Source organism: Sminthopsis crassicaudata, chromosome 2 (genome assembly GCF_048593235.1).
Source record: "Sminthopsis crassicaudata isolate SCR6 chromosome 2, ASM4859323v1, whole genome shotgun sequence".
Taxonomy (NCBI): Eukaryota; Metazoa; Chordata; class Mammalia; order Dasyuromorphia; family Dasyuridae; genus Sminthopsis; species Sminthopsis crassicaudata.
Genome location: NC_133618.1, coordinates 207,211,541 through 207,230,526, shown reverse-complemented (window position 1 = coordinate 207,230,526; position 18,986 = coordinate 207,211,541). Strand labels below are relative to the sequence as shown.

Here is an 18,986-nt window from a genome sequence, read left to right as displayed (position 1 = left end):
CACATTTAATGGAAGTTCAAAAACAAGGAAAGTAACTGAGTTCTTCTTCCCCAGAACAGAAAAATCCTTACTTGTGGTAAGAACATATTTCAGACTTTAAAAATTAATATCGTAATTTAGCATAATGTAAGGTATTTATCATCAAATTGGTATAATCTCAATAAAGGTGGAAGGAAATATTTTGGTTCACTTCAGATACTGAACTTTGAGCTCTGTCCGCTTCTGTGGAACATTAGCCCCTTGTTGAACAATAACTAGGACTAGGAATTTTATCAAAATTGACTACAGAAACCATATCCTGCATGATGGATGGAGAAACAATGACATCTAGTGGACAACTGGGCAAGGCACTTCCTTCCTCTGAGAAACTTTTGAAGTAATGATCCACCAATCCAACCAAGTAAATGGAATAGAAATGAGATTTTTTTTTCCCCCTGAGTGTTAAAAAGAAACAGATTGCTCAGTTGGATGGGCCCCAGACCATGATGGCTATGGCATTTGTAACAAGGAAGGTGGTAGTTTTCCCCGCCACTAGAACATGGAAACTAACCCTTCCTATTTCTTTGCCTCCTCACCAGGGAAATCAAAGAACAAAAGGAGCCCCCGTCCCAGGGGGAGCTTTCCATGTAAAAAGTTAGTGTGCCTTTTAATGGACTATTATCCGGCATAATACAGTGGGAAAGGAATCAAAGGCCTTGAGTTCCACTATGTGAGAAAAACACCTAATACTGAGACTCAGTTTTTTTCATCTGTAAAATGAGGGATCTAGACTAGATAGCTTTTAAGGCCCTCTCTGTACCTACCAAGTCCCTTCCAGATATATGACCAGCCTTATTGCATTCCCCAGGAAGTGGGAGAGGGCAAGTGAAAGGAGAGGTAATAGATCTTAGGTTAACTCATCTCTGCTAAACGACTCATGATTGGGTGATTATTGATAGCTAGAACCAGAAATGGAAATCAAATACAGAGGCATGGATTTTTGTTAATGGATGAAGACGTTTCAATTGCTCTGCAAAGAGCTAAATTGATTCCTTGTTTGTCAGGCTAGGAAATTGGTAAAATCTGTTCCCTCCCTGTCCCTGCTGGCATCTAGCCAAGCAGCACCAGCTCATGTTTCACTGGCAGGAGTGACAATGAAGGCGATTTTTTATGGGCTGGAGGTAATCGGTCAGAAACATCAGCTGGCTCAGTGCACTACAAGCTCTCTTGGATGCCGGAAGAAAAGTAAAATTCTTTGTGGAGAAGAGGGGATGTGTGGAAAAAGTAAGGAAAGAGAGGGGAAGGAAAAAAGGGGGAAATGAAGAGAAATGGGAGAAGTGGAGGGGAAATGAGGGAAGAGGGATTCCCAGAATCAGGGACATTCAGAACTGAAAGGGACTTTGTAATACTACCTGTACCTGAACAAAGATCCCCTTTATATCATGCCGGTGTGGCCATCTAGCATCCTCTAGTGAGGAGAAACTCACTGCGACACAAACTAGTCCATCCCAATTCCAGATGTTCCTTAATTGTTGGGAAACAGTAGGATTTTCTTCCTTGACGAATCCTATGATCTTTCATCAGTGGTAATCCTCTTCTGGCTACTTTCCATTTTATCCAATTATCCTGGAATTCGAAATGGAAGAAAATGGAAGCCCAATTATCCCATTTTATAGATGAGGAAACTGAGGCTTTGGAAGATGGAACAATAGATAGAGTGCCAGACCTGAAGGCAGGAAGATCTAAGTTTAAATCTGACCTCAAACCCTAAGTCTCTGGTCTTTTGTCTACCTCAGTTTCCTTTTCTATAAAATATGAATAATAATAATTACCTAGCTCCCTAGATGATTGTGTGGTTACAGTGAGATAATATTTTAAAGTGCTTTGCAAACCTTAAAGTGCTATGTAAATGCTAGTTTTTATCATATAACCATTACACAAATTATCCAAGGCTTTTCAGTTAGTAGGGATCAAAAGTGATATGACTTCAGCATCAGTGTACCTTCCCCCACACCATTCCACCTTTCTCTGGGGGTCCAAGGACAGAACAAAATGCTTCTGAGCAAGGATGAATACAACTGAACTGGATAACATCATTCAGGTTAATTTGGGAGAGACTAGTAGGAAGAAGGGGAAAACAAGTGTGCTATGTGGTAGCATGGAAAAAGGTAGGGAATTGTGGATTAGAAGGAATGAATTAGGGTCTTATCCCTGCTTCCAGGTTTTCTGGGGTAAATCACTTTAACCCTAGCCCCACTCCCTCATTTTGTAGATGAGGAAACTGAGACAGAGAGAAGTTAAAGTGACTCGACCAGAGTTAGACTGTTACTAAACTCTTGAGATGGCTTTGATATCAGTTCTTCCTAACTCTATCTGCTATCTCCCCATATACTACCCCATAAGTTTGGAAGGTTCTCCAAGATCATCCAGTCAAATTCAGAAGAGGAAAATATTTTTTTTTAATTTATTTTTTATATTTTTACTTATTTTTAAATTTCAATTGTATTCATTTTATTTATTCTATTTATTTTTTGTTTTAATTTACTTTATTATTTTTTTAATTTAATTTTTATAATTTTATTTATTCTACCTTTGCTTTTTATTTATTTATTTTTTTAATTTGTTTATTTGTTTAGCAAGGCAATCAGGGTCACACAGCTAGTAAGCATCTGAAGCCAAATTTCAACTCCTCCTGATTCTAGAGGTTCTAGCCCTAGATTTATTCACCAAGCCACCTAGCTACCCCTAGAGATTATAGTTAATATTTTCTCTATCTCCAATCAATAGATGGCATAATACTAAGCAGCTGATTGATGGGTCCATATTTAATTATCTTTATTTGACTGATTGTCCAACTTGTAAACAGTAATAGTCCATTGAGCTAAGACAGACATGAATCCTCCCATGTTATAGATGAGGAAACTAAAGCCCAAGAAGGTTAAGTAGTTTGATCAGTCACATAGTAGTAAATATCAGAGGAAGAATTTGAGCCCACAACCTTTGACTCTACTCCCAGTGCTCTTTCCATCAGACCATATCTTCATTAATCCAATTCAACAAATTTGTGTTAAATGTTTGCTATGAACAAAGTTAGGGGAATGACATATGCACAGATGATAAACACCCAAAAGAAGCAGTAATAATGGAGAGGTGCTGGACTTTGAGTTAGAAAAGACCTAGTTTTAGAGCACCAGTCCTGAAGTCCTGAGTTCAAATCTGCTCTCAGACACAACATTTTCTAGCTGTGTGACCCTGGGCAAGTCACTTACCCCCAATTCCTCAGCAAAAAAAGAAAAAAGAAAAGACCTGGTTTCAAATCCTATCACTGATATTTACTACCTAAAGATAATGTTCAAACATTTAATTGCTTTTATCTTCAGGCAATTAGTACAAGGGATTATGCTAAAGATATGCTAAAAAAATTAGTGGAAAGAACTTCCATAACAGGAATTCTGATACCTTCTAAATGCAATGGCAGCTAGGTAGTATAGTGGATAAGGTAAATGAACTGGAGTCTGAAAGACCTGAGTGCAAACAAAAGATATTTACAAGATGTGTGACCTCAGTTTCCACATCTGAAAAATGGTGATAATAATACCTACCTCACAGGGTTGTTGTGAGCACTAAGATAATATTTGTAAATTATTTTGCAAATCTTAAATCTTAAAGCATTATCCAAGTGCTAACTTGCCAAATCCCTAAGCATTTCTGGCTTCCTGAATTCAAAAAATCCAAGAGTCCCTTTTCTATTTCTCAGTTACTGTTGAGCACTGGATAAAAAATCATAGCCACCCCTCCTCCTTCCTTGCCATTATTTGGAAAATTGAGTTTACAAAAGAGCCAAGAAAAAACCTTGAAGCTCTGACCACCTTTACATATCAATGTGTCATAAATTCCAGATGCATTATCTCAATCCTTGCTAGGATAATTCCCCCTACTTTTGAGTATTGCCCCTTGCCTCCCTGTCTACTGTCTCCAACCTTCTTATCTTGACTCCCATCCTGTCAGGATTAAATTATGATTTTTTCCTATAATTATGACCTGTCCATCCTCCCACTGTCCTTGCTCCCCCTGTCTGCTTTTGTTTCCCCTATAAGACTATATACTCAGGTTATGCATTGTTTGCAAACCCTATTTAGCTAAAACCCTATATAAGTTCCCTGCCTCGGTTTATTTGCACCAAATGTTTTGGACAAAAATCCCATCCAGTCAGCAAGCTTAAACTCCACATTAAAGATTAAAAACCAATTTCTTGCCTCACTTTCTTTGGTATCACATTACCTTTTCCCCATTCTCTACCCCATCTTTTTTTTGTGGTCAATTTTTTAAAAGTGGTCAATAATGTTTATTGCCTGATTAATTGCTCCCTTATTCCTGCACTACTCACCTCAGAAAATAAGAACCAAAATGTTCTAGGGTTTACTTACAAGGGGAAAAAAGGAATATTTAAAAGTATCAGGAAGCGAAATATAACAAGGTAAGAATCAAGAATAGGAATTTAAGTCATTTTGTTGAATTTGAGAAGGGGAAATCCCAAAAGTTTGGGACCCCAGATTGGTGTTATGAGGTATCTCAAAAGAATTTGCAGGTTTGGACCCATCTCTTTGTCAAGGGGCAAAGCTTTATTGCAATAGTAATGCCTATTACAAAGCGGGCTTGAATTCTAAGGGAATTTCAGCAGAGAAACAAAAGCAAAAGAGATATTTTTATACAGCTTTTAATCATAAATATGCTAATTCTATAGCTTATAGGTAGGAAGGAGTGCTCTCCAGAAGGAGTGGTTCTTGGTTGACCAGATTATTACTGACAAGATTACCAGTCAGCAATGAATTGAGGAGTAGTTTTATTCACTATTTTCTCAGGAGTTTGATCTGTGGGAGTTTCCTGAGACCAGAAGCCATCTGACTAAGGAGTGGTCAGAATCAGACCTATTGGGCTCAGGAGTTTCCTGAGGCAGATTCTAAAGCTAGAAGATTTAGGACTACTGACTTATTGTCCCCCAAGGTCAGAGGACCATAAAATCATATTACATCAATTTAATATATATAAATGCCTTCATCCAAATAGACTAAAAGGTATTATATTCATTTGAAGTTCCCCATATCTGACAACTATACATATCCACACAACAATTTGGGATTCATCAATCTGGGAGTTCTGCATGGAGCTTATTAGGCCTTTCTACATTTCATCAACATACTTTCAGCTAATCAAGAAACCTACTGAATGTTAAGACATCCAAAGTATTATTTATACTTATTATTTATTATATGCCTACTTGACTCCTTGGCTGCCTCAGTATTTCCCTCTTTTTCCTTCAAAATAGAAAAAGGGAAAAGAACTTATAAACCAAATGAATATGAAGACTTTCAGAGAAGCATAGCAAGACTTATTAGAACTGATGCAATGTAAATTAAACATAACTGATATAAAATTACTACAATAATATAAATGTGAAAAAGAAAGAAAGAAAGAAAGAAAGAAAGAAAGAAAGAAAGAAAGAAAGAAAGAAAGAAAGAAAGAAAGAAAGAAAGAAAGAAAGAAAGAAAGAAAGAAAGAAAGAAAGAAAGAAAGAAGGAAAGAAAGAAAGAAAGAAAGAAAGAAATGGTATGCAATTGCCAACTTTGGCCCAGAAAAAGAGATGAGAAAATTAATTAAATTTGATGAATTCTTTTTCTCCCTTTTTTTATTCAGTGTCACAAGAGATGATGTATTAGGTAAGAGATGAGAAGGAATCTCTTTGGAAATTAAAGTGATATAGGATAAAATAGAACTACAACTAGATACCGTGTTGAGATTGGGAAAGGGGACTCTAAATTTTGAGATCCCAAACTGATGTCACAAGGTGTCTCAAAAGAATTTGCAGGCTTGAACCCTTGCCAAGTCAAGGGGCAAAATTTATTATAATTGAAATGCTATTACAAGCAAGCTGAATTCCAAAAGAAATTAGCAAAGGATCCAAGAGAAGGGAGATAGATTTATATAAAATTGGATCAGAGCTTCATGTTACTTATTTGCTAATTTTATTGCTTACAAGTAGGTTTAAGGGGTCATCTCTGGAACTTGATCATTATTGATCAACAAATTATATTTGCTCTCAGGAACTAGGTTATTGTTGACCAACTGATTATCTGACAGTAATGTTTGTAGGACTATTCTAAGGACAGAAGACTGTGAAATCTTTGACAAGTCAGAGGGCTTTAGGATCACTAATATCCCTAGAATCTAAAGGAAGAAATATTATTACATTTACTGACAGACAAGAGCACTTACATTCCTAGGCCAGAGGACTTTTTCAATCATTGATAGATAAGAGCACTCTTGGGTCAAAAGGACTTAAGAGTTACTGCTGTCTCCCCTATATTAACTGGATCTGTAATTTCATTAATATAGAAAAACCCCTAGTGACATAAAAACAAACAATACCAATTTTTTTTATGATGTGTAGAAATGTATTATTTTCTTCACTGTTCTTGAATCCCTGATCGTTCCTCTAAGAACAAATAAATCACATAATACTGAACACATTCTCTCTGGAATTATTACTTTATTTTTTTTTTACCAAGAGACAAGGCAAAGAAGTCCTCTGGGAAAGAAAGAGGAGCACATTTTGTCCTACATCTTTTCTTTCTCATGACTGGCTTATTTGTCTTAATTAACTCTGCTGTCTCAGGCTGGCTGCTATTCCTCAAGTCCATGGGTTCAGCCTACCTATGGGCCAGTGAATTTTTCTCTCTTCCATAAACCCTAAGCCCTAGTCTTGGTTAGCCACCATAAATATGTGCTGTGACATCCACAAAGGGGCCTGATAAGAAAATGTGAATGATTCACTTCTACTCATCACTACTTATTGGGGATTCTAAGCAGACAGTGGATCAAACAGTGGACAGAAAGACAACTTGGAATCTGAAAGACCTGAATTCAACTCATATCTCTAACAAATACTGGCTATGCAGGCACTACTTTTTTAATCTCTCAACTCTCCAGGAAACTCAAAACTATAACTTGGAAAAAAGATACCCATCTTCTCCGAAAGATTAAAAAAAACCAGATCCATCATTGGAGATCACCAGTCCAATAAAAAGCAAAATAATAATTGCCAGGGGTAGCCAGATGGCACAGTGAATAAAGCACTGCCTCTGGAGTCAGGAGGACCTGAGTTCATAATCCAGTCTTAGTCATTTAACACTTGGGTGACCCTGGGCAAGTTGCTTCACCCCTTTTTTTTGCAGAATAATACTAATGATAGTTGCATAGTATAATAAAGTTTACAAAGACCTTTTCCTTTATTATCTCTTGGGAGTCTCACAAATACTTTATCTCTATAGTCTTTTCCAAAGTTCATGCACAATCCTGTGAAATGGGTGTCACAAATCTTATCTCTATTTTAAAAATGAGGAAACAGGCCACCTAGCTCTTAAATGTCACTCAGTTGGTCCACAAACATTTATTAAACACACTGTGCTAAGCATTAAAGATTCAAAGAAAAGCAAAAAACAGTCCCTGCCATCGTGGAGCTCACACTCTAATGGAAGAAACAATTATGTACAAATAAGTGTGTCGGAGTTAATCAGCCAGGGTTCAGGGAGACCAGAAAAGGTTTGTTGTAGGATTTAGCAGGAATTTGAAGGAAGCTAGGGAATCAATCAAAGACAGGATTTATACCCAGATTTTGACCTGAAGTCCAGTGCAGCATTCACTTTGTCATTCTATTTCCCAGAGAATGAAATGACTTGCATATGGTCACATAGACACTAAGTGGTAGATATATGTCTTTTCTCCCCAAGCTCATCCCTCAGCTCATAAAAACAGAATTTTTAAAATTTTAATAGTATTTCATTTTTTCCAATTACTTATAAGGATAATTTTCAACATTTTTTTAAAGATTTTGAGTTCTAAATTTTTTTTTCCCTCCCTCCTTTCCTTCCCCCCTTCCCCAAGATGGCAAGCAATCCAGTGTAGGTTATACATGTGCAATCATGTAAAATATATCAGGTTGTGAAAAAAGAAATAGAAAAAAGGGGTAAAAAGCTGAGAAAAAAAGTGAAAATTGTGTGCTCCAATCTGCATTTAGTCTCCATCAGTTCTTTCTCTAAAGGTGGATAGCATTTTCCATCATAAGTCTTTTGGAATTGTCTTGGATCCTTGTATTGCTGAGAACAAATTAAGTCTATCATAGTCGATCATCTGACAATATTACAGTATATAGTGTTCACTGAAACCAGGACTTTCTAAAGGGATCCTTTGCCTGACATAAGGACTCCTGAAAATGACTGAATCTCTCCATTCACCTATGGTATTATTCAATTTACATAAATTCAGTTTATTCACAGCTTTCCAGAAGAGGAAGCCCACAAAGGGGGAGGAGTGCTGAAAGGAAGAAAAGGGAGGGGAAAAAGGACCCCATACAGATCCATGATTTATCTTCATTCCAAGCCTCTGGGGCAGGTGCCAGGGCTCCAAGGAAGGCTCTTGAAGGCATCAAGAAAAACTAACCACAAAGTCAGGGCGGGAGGTGGGGAGGAGATGTACTGATTTCCTATTTTCATTTCCCATCTGGACCTCCTCCAGAGCCCCTGTAATCCCAGCTGTCAGGAGATGAATTTTATTTATCTTAAATTTACTCAAATCCTTTGGTTAATCCATTGCATGGGTTAGAGATCTATTGATTAAACTCCTTTAGGCAATTACCATCATCCCGTTGCTGAGGCACTAATCCTGCTGTCCCAGAAAGTTCCAAGGAAATGGCATTCATTGGCACCATGTGTCTTTGAGACTGCAAGTGTCATATATAGTTTGCTGGGCTGATTTTTGTCTGAATTTGCAAGGAACTTGTGTGCAGGAGAGAGAACCAGGGAAGCTAATGGCTACTGGGAATTATTTTCATAATTTTTATTCCTATTCCCACTCCTATCAGAATTTTATTCTAAAATGGTAGCAAAAGGAAGGAGCAAATTGTGCTCAGACTGACAATCTGAAATTTACAAATACCTGTTTTATAAGTGAAAGAGGAAGGTGGTACAATGGATGCAGCATCTGCCCTGGGGTAAGGAAGGCCTGAGTTCAAATCCAGCCCTGGACACTTGATATTTATTAGCTATATGACCCTGGGGGAGTTACTTAATCCCAATTACCTAAAAAAGAAAAAAAAAATTTAAATGCAAAGAGCAGTTAATCAACAAATGTTATGTTCACTTTTTTTCTGTTTTTTTTTTCTTGTGTTTTTTTTTTCCTTTTGTTCTGATTTTTCTCTTCCAACATGATTTATAAAGAAATGTTATTTAGATCAGCAGGATGATTTCAGAAAGTCTTGAAGAGACTTACATGCTAAGTGAACTGAGCAGGACCAGGAGATTCTACTCTTCAACCACAATATTATATAATGATCAATTCTGATGGACTTGGCTCTTTTCAACAATGAGAGGCTCCAAATTAGTTCTAATTGATCTGTAATGAACAGAACCAGCTACACCCAGAGTAAGAACACTTGGAAATGAGTGTGGACCACAACATAGTATTTACACTCTTTCTGTTGTTGTTTGCTTGCTTTTTGTTTTTCTTCCCAGGTTATTTTTACCTTCTTTCTAAATCCGATTTTTCTTGTGCAACAAGATAACTGTATAAATATGTATACATATATTGTATTTGAGATATACTTTAACATATTTAATAGATATGGGACTACCTGCCATCTAGGGGAGGGGGTGGGGGAAGGAGGGGAAAAATTGGAACAGAAGTTTTTGCAAGGGTCAATGTTGAAAAATTACCCATGCATAGTTCTGTCAATAAAAAGCTATAAGAAAAAAAAAAGAAATGTGTATTCAAAAAGTTAATATACATATATTTCTAGCATATTTAACATATATTGAACTACTTGCCATCTAAGGGAGGAGTTGGGGGAAAGGAGGAAATTGGAACACAAGGTTTTTCAAGGGTTAATGATGAAAAATTATTCATTTAACATATATTGGACTACTTGCTATCTAGGGGAAGGATTAGAACCAGGGATTTTGCAAGGGCTAATGTGGCAGAATTATCTATGCATATATTTATTTATTATTTTTTTTTTGCTGAGGCAATTGGGGGTAAGTGACTTGTCCAGGGTCACACAGCTAATAACTACTAAGTGTCTAAGGTTGGATTTGAACTCAGATCCTCCGGGTTTCAGAACCATTTCTCTATCCACTGAGCCATCTAGCTGCCCCCATATCTTTTGAAAAATAAAAAGCTTTAATTAAAAAAAAAAAGAAAGAAAAATTATCCATGCATATGTTTTGAAAATAAAAGGCTTTAAAAGTAAAAAAATAAAAAGTTAATATACATGAAATAAAATAAAATATATATGTGGGGAAAGTTTAAAGAGGGGGAGGGGCAAGGAGCAGATCTCTAGAGTTGCACATTTCTCCACATCCCCTTACCTTCATCTCTTCCATTTCCTTTTGCTTCCCAATTCAGACTATCGGTAAGGGAATATCTTCATGGCATCCCTGCTTCATAGGTTATCTGGCATAGTGAAAAGGGAAGCTGACTTAGAATTGTTGAGGTGTGAGAAATGAGGGTTGGGAGATCCCCTGGCCAGTCCACAGGCCTTGTGAAAGAATTCGCAAACCCAGTGAATACAGGCTCAAAGTCTGTGGCAAGAATAGGTTTATTACACTAAGGAAACAACTTTCTTAGTGGGCAAACTCCCATTTGGACTTTTGCTAAAATGGGTTTACAATGAGAAGCAACTCAGTGGGCAATCCTGCTTAGAAATTAGTATTGAGGGGCAGCTAGGTGGTGCAGTGGATAGAGCACCAGCCTTGAATTCAGGAGGACTGGAGTTCAAATTTGGTCTCAGACACTTAACACTTCCTGGCTGTGTGACCCTGGGCAAGTCACTTAACCCCCGCCTCAGGAAAAAAAAAAAAAAGAAAGAAAGAAAGAAAGAAAGAAATTAGTATCAATGGATTGACAAGGTCCCTGGTTATATTGAGTTTGCCCTGGCTCCAAGTTCGAGGGACTAATCTTCAACTCAATAAAGGGCCTTTACCATGCCCCAGACCCAGATTTCCAATTAAAATCTGGGAGTTTCCTCTATAGAGGGTGGGGACCCTCCCAGAGGCCCAGAGGGTTTGAGACTCAGGACATCCTTCCCCCAAAGATCAAAGGGGACACTGTACATCAGAGCCTTTCCTGCCCTTCCCCCCCCCCACAAAGATCAGGGGACAGTTTATATCAGAATCAAAAGAGATCTGGAGTCAGACCCTGCCTGAGACATTTACTCTCATATAACCCAAGGCAGGTCATTTAGCTTCTCTGAGCCTCAGTTTCCTCAATTATGAAAGAGAGATGACAAGAATACTTATGGTACTGATGCTGTTAGTGGCAGTGCAGAGAGTTGTGAGGATCCCCCTTTTGGTCAACGTAGGTGCAACATGAAAGAATTCACAAACCCAAAATATGAGTGGCAAAAAAGGGAAGTTTTATTGGCACTGAGAAGTCAGCTTTCTTTCTCAGTGACAAAATCCTGGTAGGGAAATAGAGTCCTAGCAGAGAAATCCTGGCAGAAAAATAAAAAGGAGTTATCACTGAGAAGAGAATGTCTTCACAGCGAGCAGGAGTCCTGGCAGGCAGCTGGGCCAAGGAGAGAGGTTCCTTGACAAGGCATAGTCCTGCTTCGGGGCTTTGCTAGTTATGAGTTTAAAATTGAGTTTTTTTAAATAGGAAATCTGAGACCAAAGTTTCAATTGAATGAGATTCCTTCAATGTTGTCACTGCCTCCAAGCCTAGATTTCCAATTGAATGAGATCACTTAAGTTCCAGCTACTAGGAGTGGTCCTGGACTAATTTTCAGCTCAACGGAGGGCACAGCTACTCAATAGAAATATCAGGTCCAGATCTCCAGCTAAATGAGACTACAAGTTCCAGCTAAGCAGGGAATGGTCCTAGGCTAATCATAGTGAAACTACTTAACTGCTTTGAAGGGTGGATCCCAGAGGAGAGTTTCAGAGTTCCCCCATCATTTCCTCCTTTCAAGCAGTCACCCTCAAATTTACTTGGGGTAAAGGGGCAAAGGTCTCTTTTTCTGGCAAGGGTCATAGAGATGTCCATGGGTTCTCTTGGGGGTCCATGCCAGCTGGGGAGGTGTGAGATCTGAAAACAGCATCAGGGCATCTAAGGGGTATTGTGGGTCCCAATCAGTCATCCCATGATCTCCAGTTCACAGCTTGAGGCCCAGAGGGAACAAATCTCAAGAGCAGATTAAAAGTGGGCTGTCATCCAAGGTTGAGATGTGACGTTTGGGAATGGGGCCTTTTGCAAAAATGCATCAGGTCCCCTTTATGGGCTGCCTTAAGGATGCTAAGAGCCCACTCAACGATGCTGAACACCCCCACTGCCCACAGAGCTCCCTCGCTGTTGGCATAGGCTGTAGAGTGCTAAGGAGTTCATTGCTGGCAGGGACATATTGGCCAGCTGGCTGATGGTGGCAACATGGTTGAAAAGGATGTCCTCATGTTCTAAGTATCCCACCCAGGGAGCAGAGGTTAAAATCAGTATCCTGAGGGGGGGAAAAAAGGTCCTACTCCATGTGTTGAGGAGTTGGGGCTGAGAAGTCTCAGGATTTAATTCAGGGGAGAGAGAGTTAAAGAGATATTGCCGGAAATAAGGTACTGTTCTGAGAGGGATTTTGAAGTCTCCTGACGAGGACAGCATAGAGATGCAGAGGGGGCTCCCTTGTCCCTAGAGGGGCTGGAAGGAGGGAGTTTGATTTCCTTCCAGCAAATTTAAGCAGCACCCTATAGTGCTGTTTTAATTTAAGCTTTTAAGGTTTAAGATCTTTCAAGCCCAATTTTTTTCTGCCTAAGGAAGGATCCTTAGAAACAGAGGTGTTTTGTCCCATTTTGCCAAAGCCTTAGTTTCTCTGATTCTGTAGCTCCTTGTCCTCCTCTGGGCATCTCTAGAGATGGAGAGATGACAAAATGCTCCCTGAGTAAGAGGGATTTTTTGCCAGAAATGCAGGAATTCTCATACCAGGCGTCCCTGAGAGAATACTGCCTGAGCCTGGAGCTCTGATGATTCAAATCTTCCCAGGTGTTTGAAAAGGCTTTACCTGGTCCAGATTTTCGGGATTTCCCAGTCAGGGAAGCAAAATGACGCAGTTAGTGGCAGTTCAGAGAATTAAGGTGTAAGAATCCCCTTCTGTTGGATCAGGTTCAACATGAAAGAATTCACAAACCCAAAATGTTTGACTGACAAAAGGGAAGTTTGTTGTGTTGGCACAACACAAAGCCAGCTTTGCTAGGAAAACAGACTTCTGAGTGACAAGGTCCTGGCAGAGAAATAACAAAGGGTTTTCACTGAGAAGAGGGTCTCTTCACAGTGGCATGAGTCCTAGCAGGCAGCTATGCCAAGGAGAGATTCATTGGCAAGGCATAATCCTGCTTCGGACCTCTTAACCCAGGAGAGTGCTGGTAACTACTTAGCAATTAATCTGCCAAAAAAAAAAAAAAATATATATATACACACACACACACACACACACACACACACACACACACACACACACACACATACATATATATACATCTACTTTTAAGTTCCTTCTGCATAATTAATACTTCCTTAAGTCTAGAAATCAACAAAACAACAAATCAAGCCCTGATATATCAGTTACTTGTCTCAGTGATATAAGTGTTCACAATGAAGATTTAATAATAGACTCTTTCACGAGGGTTAGAACTGGCTCCAGCAAACTCCCCTAGGAAGAGGGTTAGAGGGATGGCTTTTGAATCAGGAAGTCAAGCTCACTTCTTCTCTCTGGCACATACTGGCTATGTGACCATGAGCAGTGAATGCTCTAGGTAACTCCTTTAGACTAAACCAAATAACAAATTAGGATCTGACTGGGGATCAATAAATCAAATAAATAAATCAATAAAATCATAGGTATAGTAAAACAAACACTCAAAAAAACACCCTTATCTCTCAAAATCAATTAAGATAATATTTGTAAAATACTTAGCTCTCAATGCTTAGTAGGCACTTCATAAATGTTTATTCCCTTTACCTCCCCTTTCTCAGGGTTGCTATGAGAATATAGTGGGATAAGTTGTAGTATGCAACTTACCAAGAATTAGGTGGTGGGTCAGAGTCCCATGCTCCATCCCCAGCAAGAAACTGCAGGTCACTTTGATGGAATATAATGTGATATACACAACTCTTTTTGGCAGCCAGGAAGCTCCCATCACACTGTGAGCATTGCATGTTGCTCCTTTCCCCCCACCCCCATATACATATATTACCACAGAAAGGATGTAGGTCTGAGCCCATGTAATCATACTCTTGTGCAAGTGTCTGAAAGGAAGATGCAGTCTTGTGATGTAAATGTAAAAACACACAGTGTAGCAGTATCAAGTTCCTAATTCAACCCCAGATCATAGGCTCTTGGATTTAAATCTGGGACAGGCTTAAAAGTCATTGAATCTAACAGCTGAGAAACAGCCCCAGAGAGAGGAAGTGACTTGCCTAAAATCACTTAGCAGGGTCAAGTAGCAGAGTCAAGATTTGAAAACTTCTGCTTCCAGTTCTAATTCTTTTCCATTTCACCACAAAGGCTCTCCAATCCAGCTCAATCAAATAAGCATTTATTAAATGCTTCATGTATGTAAAGAATGAAATAGCATATATTTAAGCAACTTTTACATGCAGGCACAGTGCTAAGTTGAAGCTGCCTGACCCCCACAAAGGGTGGGATCATGGAGCTAAACTAGTCCCAGGGTACAATTTTATCAATGCTCCAGTTTCTCTCTGCCAACCACACCCACCATTCAGGATCTCATTATATTGTCTTTCTCCATTAGATTGTAAGCCTCTTTCAGATTAGAAACTGATTTTCCTTTTCTTGTTGTATCCCTAGTACTTGGCACAAAACTTGATAAATGGTAGATAATTAATGCTGATTGATTGGCAGATAAGGAACTGAAGCCCAAAGAAATTATGTGATTTCTCCACATGTAGAAAATGGGCTGGAGGATGAGAAGGAAGAATGAAATGAAAGGGATGAGAACAAGGTGATTAGAACTCTTAAATTCTGACATCCTTACAGTATTCCTTACACTATGAAAACAGGGACAGACCATTGCTGTCACCTCCTTAGGGGAAGCCAGTATACACAGAGTTTATGTCCCCTTCCCAATAAACTCCAGACTCCATACTCCCCAAACACATAACACCACCAAAATCATAGAACGCTACATGTAGAGCAGGATCTAGCCCTGCTTTGGTATCATCTAATCACTTTACAGATGAGAAAACTGAGGCCCAAAAAGACTAAGTAATTTTATCTAATGTCACAAATAGAAAGTGGCAGGGCTCACAGGTCCTTTTAGTCCAAATTTAGTGGTCTTTTTGTGGCAGCAAATGCAGAATCACCGAGTTTAAAAGGTCTCAGTCACTATGCAATCTGACCAACATTTGAAAATATATCCTTTATAATAAATTTGACCACTAATTCTTCACCTTTCACTTTGAGACTTCCAATGAAAGGAACCCATTTCTCCCTCTTAAGCAATCCCATTCTTTCTCCAGATTGTTCTCATAGTTAGAAACATTTTTCTTTATATTGAATCAAAGTCTGCTTCATATTCTTATGTGGACAAAGAGAAAAACCTTAATCCCTCATCCACATCACCATCCTTCAAATATTTGAGAACATGTCATATATCCTTTAGTCTTCCTCTTCATTATAAGATATCACTTCTTGCTGTTCTCACTGTCTCCTTTTCAACCCCTTCTAATTAGCTATTTCCAAAGTTCTTGGAGTTCTCTTTGATCTTCCTGGAGAATGGACCTATAACTGGGATCATTAAATCAAAAGATTTGGTAACCAATGGTGCATAATAGAAAGAATAGATGTCATTGACCTCAGACAGAATTCAAATCTTTTCATCAGTCTTAGGTTTTAATCCTTCACTCCTAGTTGTGTGATCCTGGGCAACCATTTCACTTCTTTGAACCTCAATTTCCTCATCTGTAAAATGAAGCTTTTAGACTTTGATGGCCTCCGAGGTTCCTTCCAGCTCTAGTTTTGTGATCCAAAGAAACTCGCCCCTGAAAGAAGTCACCTGAAGCCTTGGTCATAGGTCACTCCAATGAAGAGGAAGAAATTTGGTCCACATCTCTGGACTGATGATAAGTCAGCTCTTCCCAGATCCCTGGAACCTATGGGTAGAGGAAATCAACAGGCCAAAGGAAAGGGCTCTGGGTTCAGGTAGCTAGAGCTCCTGGGGAACCACAGATGGGGTCTGAGAAAAATTAAAACCAGAGCTTACTGGGGAGTAAAGTGTTAAGAGTCCAAATGTTGTTATTTCATTGTCATCCATGATGAACAATGACTGGTACAGAAGCCATTGTAAATCTATTCCATATCAATTTATTTTGTTCTATCGATAAATGTTTCTCATCTGGCTGTTTTAAGTGGATCTCACACAATATTTCTTCAGGCTCATTTTTCTTTCCCCCATCACTTTACTCTTTTATGAGATGATATTGCTTGAAATTTGTCATTTTCTGTTGTGTTGTGGGACTGGCCAATATCTTATTTCTCTATCTACAGAAGCAGAGGCCCAGTAAGGGAGGAGAGAGGTTCTTATTTTTATTCCCAAAGGACTCTAATGGAGGAGTAGGAGGATCTTGCTGACTTTATCCCATCCCAGGACCTACTGGCCAAAATTACTTGGAAGTTCTACCAGGCCCTAAGGAGGCTCTGAGGCACCTGCTCTTCACTTTACTGCTTCCACTAAGAAGGGAAGGAAAAAACAAAGGAGAGAGAAGTTTTGGGGGAAAAGGACTTCCTAGGGAATTGTCACACAGTAGGCTTACCTTTTCGTTTTCTTGAAGTCTGCAGGAGTTTCAAAGGAGTTTTGCATGAAGTTTACACCCATATCCAAGGTCCTCAAAAATTAGGGTCCCTTGTTGTATCTCAGGCTCCACGATTTAATCATTTATTAAGAACTTACTTTGTACAAAGCATTACGGTTGAAAATGAAGAGCAGAACAGTCCCTGCTCTGAAGGAGCTCATGTTCTAATGGAGAATACAAAATGCATGGAAGGCTTCAGCCACAAGGCAGATGGAAAGGTTTCATTGACTTTAAAGTACAATAGCAAAGCAGAAAGTAATGCATCTTCTTTAATGTTATTTTCATCAACAAAATCAATTGTTTCTGATGCTGGATCATTTGATAATGCTAATGACCATGCTGACAAGTCCTTCCTTTCCTGAGTCTTTAACATATGTGACTATAGCACTTGCCAGACTGCATCTCCATCTATAATCTCCATATTGTAGGTCCTGGGCTAGAAGCATTATATTCCCAAGGCTGGGACTTTTCTTCACAGAAGTTGCTTCTCTGGATGATAGCTTGAGAATTGAGCAGGACTCAAAAAGAAGAAAAGGGCAGCTAAGAAGATGAGAGGACCTGAGAATATATCTTATGGCAACTGGTTAAAAATACTGGGCAGGAGAAAAGAGAAATGAGTATTTAGTAGAAAAGAGATTATACTTCTGCTTGACCCCAGAGAACAGAACTAAAATTAGTAGCTAGAAATTACAAAAAGACAGAATTTTGTTCAACATAAAGGAAAATTTCCTAATAGGAGAGAGTTGTTTGAATGTGAAATGGGCTACATTAGGGATACTGAGTTCCCCTTTTCTGAACATAATGAAATGGAGGTTGGATGAACACATAGTAGTGCATTTGAGGGAATTTCTCTTCAATTAATCTAAACAGTCTTTCCCAGCAGCAAGACAAAGTATAGTTACATATCTGACCCTTAAGGCCTAATTCTAAAGTGTATAGAGAACTGATTCAAATTTATAAGAATATGTGGAGATTAAACTTATCCCACCTACAACAAGAGAAATTGAGGCAGAAGTCTGAGCCAATGGCATTTTATCAAAGGATCCATGATTCCCTCTAATGAAGTAGACCTCAGATCTTCCTCATGATCACCTCCTTCCAGGGCCCTATTTTATAGGGCTAGATGTCCAGTCATTCTGGAATAACTATACCAAATATAAAATAATTCCACTTAATAAGCAATATGTCAGCAGGGTCACAAGTTGAGTGAAACAAGGAATATCTTCACATAAGATGGACAGGTTTCTTCTTAATTTGGGCAAGAGGGAATGGTACAAGCAATGGTGATTTAAAGTGGTCATAAGATGGTCATCTGCCCTTATTAGACAAGTAATTGGTCTACAGGTACAAAAATATTTTGGGGGACTTGTCACCTCTACCAAGTTGGGCTTGGTCATCATCACAAGACAAAACAGTTAACTTCTTATAGTTAAGCAAGTGAACATAGAATCTGTAGCTCACACCTCTGGAATCTTATATACAGTCTTTGATTCTAACAAATTGATTAGTAATGAGTCAAAAAAGGATTATTTCTTTCAAATATAAGTCATTACCCAATTGACAAATGGTCAAAAATGTGAACAATTTTCAAATGAAAAAATTGAAGCCATTTGTAGTCATATAAAAAATTCTCTCACTATTGATTAGAGAAATCCAAATTACAATAACTCCGAGGTATCACTGCACAGCTCTCAGATTGGCTCAGATGACAGGTAAACATAAAGATAAATGTTAGAGGGGATATGGGAAAATTGAAGCACGCATTGCTAATGACTTGTGACATGATCTAACCATTATGGAGAGCAATTTAGAGCTATGTCCACACTGTGCATACCTTTTGATTCAGCAGTCTCCCTTCTGGGTCAGTATCCCAAAGAGATCATAAAAGAGAAAAAGGATCTACATGTAGAAAAATGTTTGTAGCAGCCCTTTTTGTAGTGGCAAGGAACTGGAAATTGAGTAAATGCTCATCAATCAGGGAATGGATAAATAAGTTATGTTATATGAACGTAAAGGAATATTGTTGTTCCATAAGAAGTGATAAGAAGACTAATTATAGAGAAACCTAGAAAGACTTATATGAACTGATACTTAGTGAAGCAAGC

General features: G+C 38.6%; 1 long non-coding RNA gene across 1 annotated transcript; it reads right to left on the bottom strand.

Annotated features, from left to right (window-relative positions):
* Positions 1-7,394: 7,394 nt before the first annotated feature.
* LOC141555339 (uncharacterized) lies at positions 7,395-14,251 on the bottom strand. Its single transcript, XR_012486162.1, has 3 exons — positions 14,090-14,251; positions 13,073-13,291; positions 7,395-9,113 (listed from the first exon to the last, which is right to left on the bottom strand). It is a non-coding gene; the product is annotated as an uncharacterized LOC141555339 (long non-coding RNA).
* Between the last annotated feature and the right edge of the window lie 4,735 nt (positions 14,252-18,986).